This window comes from Erinaceus europaeus, chromosome X (assembly GCF_950295315.1).
Source record: "Erinaceus europaeus chromosome X, mEriEur2.1, whole genome shotgun sequence".
NCBI classification, from domain to species: Eukaryota; Metazoa; Chordata; class Mammalia; order Eulipotyphla; family Erinaceidae; genus Erinaceus; species Erinaceus europaeus.
Window position 1 is genome coordinate 120,238,115 of NC_080185.1, and position 17,085 is coordinate 120,255,199.

Below are 17,085 nucleotides of genomic sequence, written 5' to 3' on the forward strand. Positions count from 1 at the left end.
ACTGAGAGCAGGTGAGAAATATAAGGGAACTCCCTGAACTATTTTTGCTACTTTTCTGTAAGTCATTTTTTAATAAACTTATCTCCTGAGTGATTGAGCATAGACATTAACCTCTATTCCCACTCAAAACTCTACTAGAACAAAAATATAGGGCTTTAAAAAAAAAGACTTAAGCTTACAAGGACAAAAGAGAAAGAACAAAAGGATGATGGCTCGAAAAACAGATGGACATAAAATGACTGCAGGAAATGGAAACCAAGAAGGTCAGTTCATACAAAGTCTGGGAAGAGACCCAACTGCCTCTGAGGTGTAAACAGAGCTAGAAGCAGAAGCAGGAGGAGAAGCGCATTTCAAACCCCACACACCATTATTTCACACAGCACTAAAAAACAGAGCGCTGCCAAGTGAGAGACAGCACAATCCTCTACCACTCAGCATTTATCTGAGACCTCGCTTTAAAAAAAAAAAAAGTTCTTTTAAACTCCGGTTTTCATTTATCACTCATCTATATGCATGAAGAGGCAAAGAAACACAATTAATTGCTCAAGGTTTTCTGAAAATGTCTTCCCATTCAGAACTGGATTTCTGTCACTCTCGCCATTTCCTCCTCTTTCCCACAGTGCTATCAACAGAACCAGTGATGAAGCATTTCTAAAAAAAAATCCAAAAAAAGAAACAAGAGCCTTAGTACTCAGCTTTGAAATCCTGTAAATCTAGGCTATTTTCAACTCCTGCTTTGAGTGTACTCATCAGCAAGGGGGCATGCAGTGCAGGACCTCTCACAGCCCCCATGGCCCCCACAGCCCCTGCAGGCTCCAGTGTCCTCTCCCAACCTGCTGCCAGCCGGACTGCACACTCTCATGCACCGAAGATGCCACCAAGTGTGAAGCGTCCTAACTTGAAGGGGTGAGAGTGCCTCAGGGCAAGGGAAAGAAGGGGCCCTGGTTACAGCTTGCGAGTGCCTGCAGGGGAGAAACTTCATGAGCAGTGGAACTGTGTCTCTCCTCTGTCTCTCCCTGTCTCTTATCCTCTATCTAATTCTAAAAAGGCACCAGGAGCAGTGGGATCCTGCAGGTGAGAAGGCCCAGCAGTCTCTCTGGAGACAAAGAAAAAAAAATGTCAATCACAGGGTAGGGAAAATAGCATAATGGTTTTTCAAAAAGAAAAAGGCCCAAGCTCAATGCCCCCACACCAACCCCAAGTCAGACCTGAGCAGTGCCATGGTCTGCCTGTCTATCTATCTCTGCCTCTCTGCTTTTCTATCTGAAAGTTAATGTTGAAAAATAGGGGGTCAGGCAGTGGTGCACCAGGTTAAGCACACATAATGCAAAGCACAAGGTTCAAGCCCCTGGCTTCCCACCTGCAGGGAGATCACTTTACAAGCATTGAAGCAGGCCTGCAGGTGTTTTTCCTTCATTCTCCTTTTCCCTCTCCCTTCCCCTCTCAATTTCTCTCTGTCCTATCCAATAAAACAGAAAAAAAATGTCTCCCAGGACCAGTGGATTTATAGTGCTGGTACTGAGCCCCAGCAATAACTCTGGAGGCAAGTTAGGAAGGAAGGAAGGAAGGAAGGAAGGAAGGAAGGAAGGAAGGAAGGAAGGAAGGAAGGAAAAAAATAGTCATGTTTGCCTAAGGACAGTGTGGTTGGGGAGTGGCTACTAATGGGAACAGGGCTTATTTTGGGGATGATGAAAATATTCTAGAAATAATGAACGTAGTAAATATGCAGACACATGAAAGCCTGTAGACGGATTCAATCTGCTTTCATTATTCAGTGCAATCTCCCATCCCAGATGTAGAAGAACACAGAGTGGAGACTGGTCAGCCTTCGCTGTCAATACCTTAGGTTCTGTGGGCTACACAGCCTCTGGCGCTTCCTCAACCCGCCACTACTGGGAACAGTCACAGGCAGCAAACACATGAGTGGGGGGGCTATGTGTCAGCGAAACTTTATGGCAACTGAAATTTCAATTTCATGTTAATTTCCACATGTCAGAAATGTAAATGTTTCCAATCCTTAAAACATGTCAAATATTCTTAGCCCCTCAGTCATACCAAAAGGGGACGAGGCAGCTACCAGACAAACTCAGCCGCTGAGTTGCATTTTGCCATCCCAGAAGAATGCCGCTCTGCTAAGCAAGGAGGAACACCCAGGTCCCACACTGCAGTGATGCTTACCAGAACCAGAAACCTGCAGAGGATGCCTTATCTGGAAAGTAGTGATAAAAACATAGATGGGAATTAAAAGACATGACAAGTTTTGAAGGTATAGCAGATACCCAGCAAAGCACTCACCAACTACCTTCATACTGTTAGCAAAGAGATAGTCGAGCTGACCCTAAGAGAAGGAAAAAAAAACAAATAAACAAAGGCAACCAGTACACTCCTGTAGTCAAATGTGCATCAGAGAGCTCTTATTCTGAGGTCTAAAATTCCCAGCCATGGTATTTTTCAAGAGGATCTAAAGTTCTCAAAACTAGAGCAAATTTTACTTTTGCACCCAGAAGATGTTATTTACACATAAAACAGACTTCTGGAAAGTGAGAGGACGGTGGCGGGTGGTGGTGAACCCGGTTAAGCACACGCAACCATGTGTAAGGAACTGGGTTCAAGCCCTTGGTCCCCACCTGAGGGGGAAGCTTCTCAAGTGGTGCAGGAGTACTGCAGGCTTTTCTTTCTATCTCACTGTCTCTATTTCTATCTCCGCCTTCCCTTTCAATTTCTTGCCACCTCTATTCAAGTAATAAATAAAACATTTTTAAAAGAAGGTGAGAAGATGACAAAATGCTTGAGAGTTACTGCTCTTAAAGAAAAAAAAAATCCCCAGAAGCTTTTTCAGATAAGAAATGAGTATCAGGGTGAGATTCCATCCTTGGCTACATTGCACAGTCAATACTGAAACCAGCAGCAGAGTAAGCTGACCTTTCCCAAGGATCTGTCCCACAAAAGAACCTACAAAAAGTGGTCCAGGGGGTGGCACACTGGCTAAGGCACTGGACTCTCAAGCATGAGGTCCCGAGTTCAATATCCCTGGCAGCACATGTACCAGAGTAATGTCTGGTTCTCTCTCTCCTCCTATCTTTCTCATTAATAAATAAATAAAATATTTTTTTTTTTAAAAAAAGAACCTACAAAAAGTCAGTATTTGATAAACAGCTCCAGCTCATCTGTTCTGTCAAATCACGTGCTACTTCTTGGTTTATATATACAAGAAGGCGCTGAGACTGGACAAGGTGCTGGAGAATGAAGGAATTCCCCTCCACAGCCCCTCCACGACTCCTGCTGCATGGTCAGGAGCTGGAAGACTGGAGAAGCCATGTTCTTCTTACCATGAGAGGTAGATTCAATTCCATTTACCTGACCTGCAGGCAGGGGCCGATAATTCACAATTAAACAGACTACTGCTACCTGTCTTCTCCAAGACAAAATTGCGTAGTCGCCATACTGCTAGAGATAGTGTAATCAATAGTCACTGTGATCTCGCAACTTTCAACTATGAAACTGGGGGAACCAGCTCCTGACAAAGCGCCTTGCTATACATTCCCCCAGCCGCCTGTCATTGACAGCATCCTGAAAACACGAAAGGGCTATTTCTACAGAGGCGGGTAATGTCCCATCGCCAGAGCAACAACTTTTCCAGAAGACATGCTAGCCCATGACAAGCGTCAAGGAGAACGAAGCCGCCCCTCTGCATTTGCCTTTACTTTCCACTATACAAGGAGGAGTCCGGCTTGTTCGAAAGCTCTGGGTTGCTTAACAGGGCCTTGGAGAATCTGAGCGGGCACAAAGAAGTCTGGAGTGGACACACACATACCCAGAGCTATTGTGGGGGTGAGGAAGAATTCCTACAGGAACCTCGTCCTTCAGGGAAAGGAAAGAGCCGAGCCCCTCAGCATGGCAAGCCATTCTCTGCTTCTCGAAACAACTGAAGAAATGATCTCTTTTCCTGGAGCAAGCTTCTCACAACAAGCAGCCAGTCACGCGTAGAATATCCAAGAAAGTCACTCCGACTCTGAACTTACCAGCGCCCTAAGAACAAACACTTCCACCCATGGAAATGCCCCACTCTGATCGAAAACAGCCAAACTGGGCAAGGGAGACAGCATAATAGTTGCACAAACAAGTTTTCATGCCTGAGGTTCTGAGGTCCCGGGTTCAATCCCCCAATCCCAGCACCACCCTAAGCCATAGCTGATCAGTGCTCTGATCTCTCTTTGTATCTCTCTCGTTAAAATAATGAAATGGGGAGTCAGGCGGTAGCGCAGCGGGTTAAGCACAGGCGGCACAAAGCACAAGGACCGCATTAAGGATCCCGGTTCGAGCCCCCGGTTCCCCACTTGCAGGGGGGGGTCACTTCACAGGCGGTGAAGCAGGTCTGCAGGTGTCTATTTTTTTCTCCCCCTCTCTGTCTTCCCCTCCTCTCTCCATTTCTCTCTGTCCTATCCAACAACGATGACATCAACAATAACCACAACAATAATAACAATAACCACAACAATGGCAACAAAAGGAAAATATTTTTTTAAAATTTTTTAAATAAAATGTATGTTTTTAAAAGCCATAAACACACCCGCAGGCCCTAATGGAAGCAGATGGCAGCAGTCCTCAGGGCTTTCCTAGGGAAGTAGGCAGAAGCAGGCCAGACAGCCAGATGGACAGACTGCCCTTATTCGGGCCTCTGCTGTCCCTGTCCTGGAGGTTTGTGTGTCTAGTTCCTGCCTGACACAAAAGGACTTCTCTTGTTCCCCACGCCAGCCAAACCCCACTTTCCCAAGGGCCCAGAGCAGGGGCTCCCAGTTCAGCTGGCGGGCTGTGCTGGCTTGCCCACCATTTGGCCCCCCAGAGCCACTCCCCACCCTAGTCCACCGCCGAGGAGGCTGGCTCCCAGCTGGGTGAGGACCATGAGATGCAGGGCATCCTATGAGAACGGGAAGCTGCGCTGGTTATGGGTCCCGGGTCCACCTCCCCAAACAGAGTTCTGCCAACAGCTGTGTTCTTCCAGACCTCCCTTCCTAGCTGTAGCACGATGTGCCCCTTCCCTTCAGATTTAGGGGCAGCAGGGGCGCCTCCTACTCGTCAGTCTCTCCAGGTCTCCACATTCCTGCTTTACTGAGAACCTCTGGGTGTGCCAGTTCCTGTGAGGCCCTAAAAGATTCACAGCTTTACCCCAATTCCTGATGGCTTTCTTCAGCCGTGAGCACAGACTGCCTGCCCCATATTCTGCTTCAGAGCATCAGCCTGTAAGGAGCGGTCATACGTCTTCATCCAGACACACACTACAAGTTCTACACCCAAACCCACCGTAGGCATGCCCAAGCTACCTCCCTCCTCCTCCACTTCATGTCACCCCCAAGTTCCAATCATCTCCTGGGCTTCCGAAACACCAGCTATAAATCACAGATCCGTTCCCAGGCCCCTCCCTAAGATTCCATTACTTTGCTAGAATGGCTCTCAGAACTCAGAGAAACAGGCTCCTGACTAAATGGTCAGTTCACCGGGAAAGGCTCTAACCCAGCACCAGGCTCTCTCTCTCCAGGTCTCGGCATTCACCAAGCCAGAAGCTCGCCGGCCCCTGTGCCTGTGGGCTTTGTGCAGGTGTGACTGATTCGATCCTAGAGACTCCCTGCCACCCAAGTTGGGGCTAGGGGAACAGGATGTAAGGTCCTATCCTCTCAGTCCTGACCCCAGTGAACACGGGTTCTGCAGCCATCCATAGGTGGGGTTCAAAAGTCACCTCATTAACACAAGAGACACCTTTATATCTCTGAGAATTAGGAATTTTAAGAACCCCGTGCCAGAAACTGGACCAAAGATGGAACATGTAATTGCTGCTCTAAATTGCCGTATCACACACCTGCCCCCAGACTCACCCCTTTAAGCCGGGACTCCAGCATGGGCACAGCACCGCACTCACAGCACCAGCCTCTGCATTCGTGTGTTATCACAAACCTCCATTTGATCTGGTCTCCTCAACAATGGCTGTAATTGTAAAGGTATTGCCAGCAGTGACTTATCTATGTGACCTCGGGCAAGTTACTGAGCCTCTCCACCTCCACTTTGCTTTCTGAACTCGAACAGGGCTGCCGACATCTAACTGGTGGTTCTATGGCAAGAATTAAATGCAATGAATATTTTTTGCCACCACAGTTACCGCTGGGGCTCAGGACCCGCACAACTCCATCACTCCTAATAGCCATTCTCTTTGCTCTAAATAGAGGGTGAGAGGGACTGGGGAGTGGTGCAACCGGTAAAGCACACAAGTTACCACACACAAGAGCCCAAGTTCAAGCCCTGGGTCCCCACCTACAGGGGGAAACTTCACAAGTGGTGAAACGGGCTGCAGGTGTCTCTCTTTCTCTCCCCCTTTTCTCTTACTTTATTTCTATCATAATTATAAAAAAGGAAAGAAAGAGCCACCAGGAGCAGTGCATTTGCCATGTAGACACCAAGTCCCAGCAATAACCCTGGTGGTGATTTGAAAAAGTAGAGAATGAAAGACAGAGAAGGAGAGAAAGAGGAAAGGCACCACAACACTGGCCCACTGCTCAGGAAACCTTCCCCCTGCAGATCTTCCTGTGTGGCGGCCTGGCGCTCAAACCCGGATCCTCATGCATAGTAAACGCAAGCACTCAGCAGGTGAGCCGCCTCCTGAGCCCCTTGACGAACGTTTTTAAGTTAAAGGACAAGGCCAAGTGCATGGTAGTCAGTAAATAAATGCTGGCTGCTACCATGTACCTAGAATCGGGCGAGGGATTGGCCCTGGGATACTGGCAATGTCTAGAAATGGCTTGTTCTGTCACAACTAGGGAAGAGGCAGATAGTGGCATCTATGGTGAGCAGGGGTGTGGCATCAGCGTACAAGACACAAGACAGTCCCCTCCACAGACAGGTCAGGTCCAAAGTGTCAAGAGTCTGAGATGAAGAAAACCCAAACTAGAGCAACAAACGAACTACAAGAATCTAAAGCATCCACATACAAAATTTCACATGCTTTGTTGGCAATGCTATCTCCAGTATGTGAGCACAGATGAAGCGCCCAGTGGCTTTTAAAAGATCCTAAGGATGGGCCGGGTGGCGCACCTGGTTGAGTGCACACGTGACAATGTGCGAGGACCTGGGTTTGAGCCCCCCGTCCCCACCTGCAAGGGGAAAGCTTTGCAAGTAGTGATGCAGGGCTGTAGGTGTCTCTCTCTTCCCCCTCCACCGCCCCTCCCCTCTAGATTTCTAGCTGTCTCTAGTCAATAAATAAATAAAGGTAATACAAAAAATTGAAGAAAAATATCTTAAAGACCAACTCAGAAAGCAAGCAAACCAAACATCCCCAGGTGTGGGGGTGGGCGTGGGGGTGGGGGAAGCTGTTCATGTATAGTCAGTCAGTCAGCCATGTGTTTCCCACAAAGCTGACCCTCAACTAATGGAGAGGCAGCTAGATAACTGTATCTGATATACTATTTTGAAGGCACCAGAAGCAAACTTTACACATTTAAGAAATCCTGCCTTAAAGTACAATTCTTAATTGATAGCATTTACGGGATTTACTGCAATTAGTCGGAAATTAACAAGTGAAACACTGAATAACCTCCAGGAAGCTGAGCAGAGCCGGTTCTCTGTAACTGATGGCACAGTGGCGCACATGATCTCACTCTGAGCACAATTTCCTCCTAGCCTGATGTTAATGACCTCACCTAGTCCTGAATTGAATTTCTGAGGGCATCCAGGTCCTCTCTGGTCTGTTAAACCACTTCTTCAAAAGGATGACAGAGGACCTAGTAGGGGTTGTATTGTTATATGGAACACTGGGGAATGTTATGCATGTACAAACTATTGTATTTACTGTCGAATGTAAAACATTAATTCCCCAATAAAGAAATTAAAAAAAAACTTTTCTGGGGGACTCGGGTGGTAGTGCAGCGGGTTAAGCGCATGTGGTGCAAAGCGCAAGGACCCCGGTTCCTGGCTCCCCACCTGCAGGAGAGTCGCTTCACAAGTGGTGAAGCAGGTCTGCAGGTGTCTGTCTTTCTCTCGCCCTTTCTGTCTTCCCCTCCTCACTCCACTTCTCTCTGTTCTATCCAACAATAACTACAACAATAAAACAACAAGGGCAACAAAGGGAATAAATAAATAAATATTTTAAAAAATACTTTTCCCTTCAGGACAGTGCTGAGGTCAGCAAGCTGTGATGCTGGAGGTAAAGACAGCAGTGGAGAAGCAATTACAGAAGCCAGACTCCCACCTTCTGCACCCCATAAAAAATTTTGGTCCATACTCCCAGAGGGATAAAGAATAGAGAAGCTTCCAGAGGAGGGGATGGGACATGGAACTCTGGTGGTGGGAACTGTATCCCTCTTATCCCACAATCTTGTTATAAAATCACTAATACAAGATTTTTTTTAAATTAAAGAAAGAGAGAAAGCGGGTCTAACACCACTGCAGGAAGGGCTCTCAGGAGGAGCCCTGCACCAAGGGAAAGGCTGGAGCGGAGGGTGCAGGGCCCTGTGGGAGAGACAGCTGAGCACCAGGGCCTTGGGCTCCCTGACCCGCAGGCCAGACCCAGGGGCAGGAACCACCGAGGTCAGGCAGAGCCAGCTCCCAAGTGGCCTCGCCTTCAGGGCTGCCCCTGACTTAGGAAACAAGGAACCAGGAAGCCCAAAAATGCCTGCTCCCGTACCTGGCAACCCCCCCCCTCCCCCCCCCCCCCCCGCCGGCAGGCCAGCCCTTCCCTTAGCAGTCCACATCAGCCTCTTCTCAGAGTGCTTTTAAATGCATACGATTAGGCCCTTGAGGGCCAGGGAGCTAGGACTGGCATGCTCACACCCTGACACTATCATAAATATGGCAGAGCAGTGAGATGATCTGGTCTCTCATCAAAACAAGTCTTTCTTTAAAACAAACACTTGTGGCCCGAGAGGTGGCCAGCAAGCACAGTGCCTCACTTGCATGCACGCGATCTGAGTTCAAGCCCTGCATGCTCTGTCTCTCTCTCCCTCTCGTTAGTAACTAAATAAATGAATAAAACTTGTAAAATAAAATAAATGATTAAAACACATAGGACAATGTAAGAAATATGTTGGAAAATAACTATGGAAATATTAAGAAACAACTACTTTAATGCCAATGAATACAATCAGCCGCTCGCTACACCTCGTGTACGTCAATTATCACTGAAATACCCGCTACAACTGTAATGTGATTTAAAAAACACACTTTTTACAGGTGATAATGTTGCTGGGTCCATTTAAACTGTCATTTGGTGTCTACATGCATAACAAAAGAATTTCAGTTATAGGGAGAGTGAAATTAAAGTATTTTTTATTTGTGATTTAACAATGTTTTACTAAAGAAGCAATTATTTTCACATCTAAATTTACAGACCCCTGAACTGTAAGCAAATGAAAAGACCTCCTTTAAAATGTTCAAGGCATGCACATCTACTTGCATAATTTTTTTCTAACTCTTACTAGTTAAGAGGAAAAACGAATTATTTAAAGACTGAAATTGAGAATGATGTCTCAGAAGATATGTACTTGCCAGTTCTACTTGGCATAAAAATGAATTATGCATGAAAACATTTTTTTGAAAAGATAAAGACATTTGAAGAGTTCTGAACCCCAACAGCTAAGCAGTAATTTTCTGCTCCAGAGAACTCTGGAAGACAAGAGCAGCGGGAAGATGCCACGGTGGCCTCTCTCACCCCTCACTAACCCTCATGTCCTGATTCTGACTGTGTGCTGCTAAATAATCCCACCACCACCCCAGTGTAGACAGAACCTTCCCCTTCCTTCTAGCCAAGAAGAGAACAAGGCACAGGCAGTAGACGACACTCATCTACAGAGTTGCTCTGTCATGTCAAGCATCATCTGCACAGAGGGCCAAGTGGCAAGAAACTGCAAGTGGCCTCTCAGAACTGAATGCTTCTTTTCTAAAGTCCCAAGGAACCAAATTCTACCAACAGGCCTGTGAGTTTAGAAGGAGTCTCCAGTTCCATGAAGGAACACCACGCACCCTTGACTGCAGCCTTGTAAAGTCTGAACTTAGAACCCAGCAAGCTGTATCAAGACTCCTGTTTCCTAAAAACACGGAGATAGGGGATTGGGATTGCTTTACACTGCAATTTAAATTTCTGTGAGTTCATTACAGAACAACAGCTGGCAAACGCTAGAAGAAGAAGAACAACAGCTAACTAAGGCAGTAACCACAGAGGGAGTAGCCAACTATCCCGGTTTGCTGGAGAAGGTCTGATTTGAAAATGAAGTTCCACAGTCCAGGAAAGCCCCAGTTCCTGAGCAACCTACATTGACTGCTGCTCTGGTTTTAGTGTGTATCCGAGCCGAAAGAAAAAAAATCTGTACGTTGAAATCCAAATGTATTAGGAGGCGGGGGCTTTGGGACGTGCGTAGGACATGAAGAGAGGAGCCCTCATGAATGGGATTAGTGCGTGTATGCAAGAGACCTCAGGGGAGTCCGATGGTAGCGCAGTGGGTTAAGCGCACGTGGCGCAAAGCGCAGGGCCCTGCGTAAGGATCCCGGTTGGAGCCCCCGGCTCCCCACCTGCAGGGGAGTCGCTTCACGGGCGGTGAAGCAGGTCTGCAGGTGTCTATCTTTCTCTCCCCTCTCTGTCTTCCCCTCCGCTCTCCATTTCTCTCTGTCCTATCTAACTACAACGACATCAATAACAACAATAATAACTACAACAACAAAAAACAAGGGCAACAAAAGGGAAAATAAATAAATATTTTTAAAATAAATTTAAAAAAGAGAGACCTCAGGGAGTCATCTGGCACTTTTCATCATTTGAGGAGACAGCAAGGCTGCACGGGCTGTGGGCCAGAAAGAAGCCCTCACCAACAGGTAACTGTACTGGCATCTTGATCTTAGACATGCAACTTCCAGAACTGCAGATAACTGTCCACTGTCTACAAGTCACCTCATCTGTGGTACTGGGTGGCTGGAAAAGTCATGAAATGTGCCATGACTTCTCTGCCAACCCAATATTTTGTTATGCCAATTTGAATGGACTCCAAACAGACTAAGACAGTTACCTACAATAGATGTGACTGAACAACTGAATGACAAAATACAACATATTAGTTGTTTGGCTTTAGGAAATATAGAAAGTATAAAAAGAGGAGTTGGGCGGTAGCGCAGCGGGTTAAGCGAATGTGGCGCAAGGCGCAACCACCGGCGTAAGGATCCCGGTTCGAGTCCCCGGCTCCCCACCTGCAGGGGAGTTGCTTCACAGGCAGTGAAGCAAGTCTGCAGATGTCTATCTTTCTCTCCCCCTGTCTTCCCCTCCTCTCTCCATTTCTCTCTGTCCTATTCAACAACGACGACATCAATAATAACTACAACAAAACAACAAGGGCAACAAAAGGGAATAAATAAATAAACTTTTTTTTTAAAAAAAGTATAAAAAGGAAAGCTTGGAGACACCAAATAGACTACATCTTTTAAATGTCACCAATAATTAGCAAAATAATTTAAGATTTCTTCAAATCCAATTTTCTAGGAATGAAGAGATAGCCCAATGGTAGAGCACAGAATTTTCATGTGCACGGCCCCACGCTCAACCCCAGCACAGCATATACCAGAGCTGAGTGGTGTGCCTCTCTCTCCCCCACCTCAAAAATAAATAAAAGCTAGGGAGATAGCACTAGGACAAGCACACCAAATCTCCATGCTTGAGGCTCAGGAGGACTCAAGTTCAGTCCCCAGCACCATCATATGCCAGAGCTGAGCAGTGTTTTAATACCTTCTTTTCTGTCTCCCTTTATTCCCATCATTAACAAACAAATTAATTAAATGTTTTGAATAAATAGATCTTAGCAACAAGAAAAAAAATTCAAAACCCTTAAAGTGCAGCAGCTTAGATATGAATATGAAACTAGGACCATGTTCAAATGCATCTTGTACTTCTAGTCTTCATTTTAATGATTTTTCAACCACCCTATTGGTTTCCCCAATTATTAGGGAAGCTGTCAAGGGCTTAATCAAACTATCACTCAGTCTTGTCATTTGACCAGAGTCCATGGTTACCTTTTCTGCCCGACAAAACTCTACATGTTACCATCTCCTAATCACCCCCAGATTTCTTCCATAAAGTTCAATCTATGAGTCCTATCATGTCTGAGACTTGTTCAAAAAAAAAAAAAATAGCAGAAGGGGCAGGGAACAAAAGTGGGAATACAAAGGGAATGGAAACGACCACATATTTGAAGGTTGGTAAGACCTGGGGACAAATACAGAAGAGTTTAATGCATTACTCTTGAAATTGTTTTTCATTAAAAAAGATGAGAAAAAAAGCAAATTTATAAAATCCTAATCAATTAGCTCTAAGGTCCTCTAACACAAGAAAACCAGTCAGTATTTTGCTATGTAGGTGTTTTTAATGTCCGCAGATGTTGAGGACAGTCTATACACAGAAATAAAATGCCACCTACTTTGCTTAGGCATAAAGGTCTCTACAGCACCAGGATGATGAGTCGCTGTAAGGACATGTAATGAATAATTTCTAGAAGGAACATAAATGTACAAGAGCTACTTGTGTCAACAAGAATGAAGCTCGAAAACAGAGCACTGAAAGTGTAAATCGCAGGTAACACAGAGTACCATACTCATCATTTTAAGTTGAAAAGTCGTATAAAGCAATGCAATATTTTGGATGGGGATATATAGATATAGATATTCATATTCATATTCCACACCATCCTTATCTATATGCTATATACAATACATACACACACCCATATAATAAAAGTACACAAATGTTAAAGTCATGCGCACCAAATTGAGGCCAGCAGTAACCTGTGGGGTAGGTGGGAGGAATGGCACCAAAGGGCTCACAGCAAATGTGAACACTCACTGGGCTATTCTACTTCTTATGATGAGTGATAGGTACACCGTTGCTGGACAATTCTCTAGTTTTGCACACCTGAAATATTTTTCTGACAGAGTTAGCAAATAACTATTATGCAGATGTCTCCCTTTTAACCAGACAATGGTTTGGCTTTTGAACTTCCCATATCTGCCTGCATTCATTGTATTTTAGAAAAAGGCAGGGGGGGGAGCGCTCTAAAATCACATATATTTCTAGTTACTGTTTTAGTAAGCTGGCTTCTGGCTTCTTAAGGGAAATATTACGATGGGATATGATATAAAGATGCAAAAACAGGGAGTCGGACGGTAGCTCAGCGGGTTAAGCACACTTGGCGTAAAGCACAAGGACCGGCCTAAGGATCCCAGTTCATGCCCCCGGCTCCCCACCTGCAGGGGAGTCGCTTCACAGGTGGTGAAGCAGGTCTGCAGGTGTCTCTCTTTCTCTCCCCTGTCTTCCCTCCTCTCTCCATTTCTCTCTGTCCTATCCAACAATGATGACATCAACAACAACTGTAATAACTATAACAAAAATAAAAACAACAAGGGCAACAAAAGGGAAAATAAATTTAAAAAAATAAAGACGCAAAAACAGAAAGCTATTTCATTTACATTAAAATAGTCTGGACAAATAATGTAGCAATGGAAAAGGCAAACAAGAATTTTTCATCTCAAGGTCGGATGGCGGTTCATCTGGTTGAGGGCACATGTTACAATACAGGTTCAACCCCCCAGCCCCCACCTGCAGTGGTGAAGCAGTGCTGCAGGTGTCTCTGTCTCTCTCCTTCTATATCACCCCCTTCCTTATTGATTTCTGGCTGTCTCTATCCAATAAATAAAGATAACACAAAAAAGTGTAGGGAGTCAGGCGGTGGCGCAGTAGGTTAAGCGCACGTGGCACAAAGCGCAAGGACTGGCCTAAGGATCCCAGTGCAAGCCCCTGGCTCCCCACCTGCAGGGGGGTCACTTCACAGGCGGTGAAGCAGGTCTGCAGGTGTCTTTCTCTCTCCCTCTCTGTCTTTCCCTCCTCTCTCCATTTCTCTGTACTATCCAACAACAACAACATCAATAACCACAACAATGTTAAACAAGGGCAACAAAAGGGAAAATAAATAAATATGAAAAAGTTAAAATGTAAAGACATAATTTAAAAAAAGAATGTCATCTCTAACCTATAATTTTCTGTAATAATTTGCTTCAAAGAATTACAAGATAACCTCACAAATCCCTTCTTCCCAAAGCTGAAGCCATGCACAAAAGTTTCTTTTATTTTTTAAAAAAGATTTACTTATTTCATGGGAGGAATTTTTAAAATATCCCTATCTTCACGCAGATATTTTTTCTTTACCTAAATGAAAGCCTCTTATCCAATCAGGTAATACTTACTGGCTTTTCTCCCATTTGATAATTTCCCCTGATAATCCAAACACAACAGTGCTTTCTAACTATTCCCCTTAATGGCTAGGAGTTATAATGCTCACCAAAAATGAAAACTGAATATAATGGCTACTTAAAATATGCACAATGTTCCCTAAGTGGCCATCTTCAAAGACACATAAACCAACTTAGGTATTTGGTAATTCATTACATAAAATACAAAACTTTCCAGTTTAAGGTAGTCGTTTCGTCCTTATTTGCACTGGGACATAAGCTCCCAGAGGACAACGGTTTATTTTGACTCATTACAGTAACCTCTACACCTAAACCCTGCTTGAAGTCCAGCAGAGTGTGGAAAGCCAAACTCGAACTTGACTCCCTTGCTCACCCTGGAATACCAGTGGGCTACTTCACAAGCGAGGAAATCAATCATTCTAATCTCTGTAGTGTTTTTCTTCAAAAATGAAAGAAGACCTATTTACCTGTTTCCCACACATTCCCATTTTCTTTTTCTAATTTAAGTGCTTCATCTGACCATTTCCCACCTAGTATTAGAATCATCCTGGTTGTAAAATAAACCAGCACACGAAGGTAAGTATAAAGAGAACAACCGCAACGAGGCTGCAACAACACGGGCAACAAAAAGGGGGAAAAATGGCCTCCAGGAGCGGTGGCTTCATGGTGCAGGCACCGAGCCCAGCAAGAACCCTGGAGGAGAAAAAAAAAAAAGAGAGAGAACAAAAGGCTTTTTAAATTAGGTCATTATGATTATTAAAATATAGTCTAAACGGGCCAAGGAAGTGGCTCAGTGGATAGAGCACAGGACTAGCAATGTGTCAGGGTCCCAAATGTGATCCCTCCCACACAGAGCATATGCTTTGGTGTCTCTTATAAAGTAAATATCATAAATCCTATATAAATCTAATTCAAGATGGCAAATAAGACCATGAAATGATGCTCAGCATCAAAAGTCATGAGGGAAATGCAAATCAGAACAAAGAGATATCACTACATACCCATTAGAACAGTCAAAATCTGAAAACACTGGCAAAGTTTTCAAAACCATTTGTCCTGGAACATGATGGCAGAGGAGGACCTAGTGGGGGCTGTATTGTTATATGGAAATGTGGCACATGTACAAACTATTGTATTTCACTGTCGACTGTAAACCATTAATCCCCCAATAAAGAAATTAAAAAACAAAAACCACCATTTGTGAGGCTAGGGAACAACAGGAACTCTCGTTCATTACTGGAGGGAGGGATCACAGGATGGCACAGCCTTTCTCGAAGACACTGACAGTTCCTTTCTAACTTACTCTTACCACTTACTCCTGAAATCATACATAACCCTTGGGCTTTACCTAAAGGAGTTGAAAACTTAGGTGCCTGCAAAAGTTGATCACAATTCTAGCCATAACTGACACAACTTGAAAGCAATCAAGAAGTCTTCCAAATGGTAAACGGATATATTTTGGCCCATCTGAATACTGGAGTAGTATTCAGCTCTAAAAAGCAAGGAGCTAAAAAAGTAATTAATTAAAATAAAATAAAAGCAAGGAGCCATCAAGCTATGAAAAGACACAGAGGAATCTGAAATGTGTAGAGCTACGTAAGGGAAGTCAAGCTGGGGGAGAGGCACTCACCCAGTAAAGTACACATACTACCACGCGCAAGGACCCAGGTTCGAGCCCCCACTCCCCACCTGCAGGGGTCCGCTTCACAAGCAGTGAAGCAGGTCTGCAGGTATCTTTCTCTGTATGTATGTCCTAGCCAATAAAATGGGGGGGGGTGGCCTCCAGGAGCAGTGAATTTGTAATGCCAACACCAAGCCCCAGCGATAACCCTGGAGGCAAAAAAAAAGTCTGAAAAGGCACCACATGATTTTAACAATATGACATTTGGAAAAGGCAAAAACTATGGAGACAGCAATGGATGAACGGCTGCTATAGGCTGACGGGAAAGAAGATGACTAGATAGGGCAGTGAAAACACTCTGTACAATATTATGCCCACGGGTATCCATAGAAGTAACAACTAAAGAACGAGTATTTCGGGAGTCGGGCGGTAGCGCAGAGGGTTAAGCGCAGGTGGCCCTAAGCTCAAGGACCGGCGTAAGGATCCCAGTTCAAGCCCCCGGCTCCCCACCTGCAGGGGAGTCGCTTCACAGGCGGCGAAGCAGGTCTGCAGGTGTCTGTCTTTCTCTCCCCCTCTCTGTCTTCCCCTCCTCTCTCCGTTTCTCTCTGTCCTAATCAAAAACAACAATGACATCAACAACAACAATAATTACAACAATAAAAAAGGGCAACAAAAGGGAATAAAATGAATTTGAAAAAGAACTAGTATGTGGGGGTCTAGGCAGTGCACACCCAGTAGAATGCACACTTTACCAAGCCCAAAGACCTAGGTGCAGCTGCTGGTCCCCGGCTGCAGTGGAGCAGTTGTCTTTCTCTCCCTCTCTCCAGAGAATTATGATGTAGCTTCATCACTTTTAAAGATTTTCATTCTATTTTATATTTCATTAATTATCTTATTTGTATGAGTGATGAGAGCCCCGTGTAGTCAGTCATATGCGGGGCTGGGGATCAACCTTGGGGCTTCACACATGCTGTACCCAGTTTTAATGACTCTGCTACTCCGGTGGGTGAAGACTGCGTGAGCGGGAAGGCAGGGAAAGGGATCTGTGGGAATTCTCCGTATCTTCCCCTCAGTGTTACTGTGGATCTGAAACTGCTCTGGGGAAAAATTAGTAAATATTTATATATTCTAACTGGGTAAAAAAAACAGCCCTACGATAGTTCATGTCCACAACAAGCTACAGGTGGCTGCTTTGTTCTCCC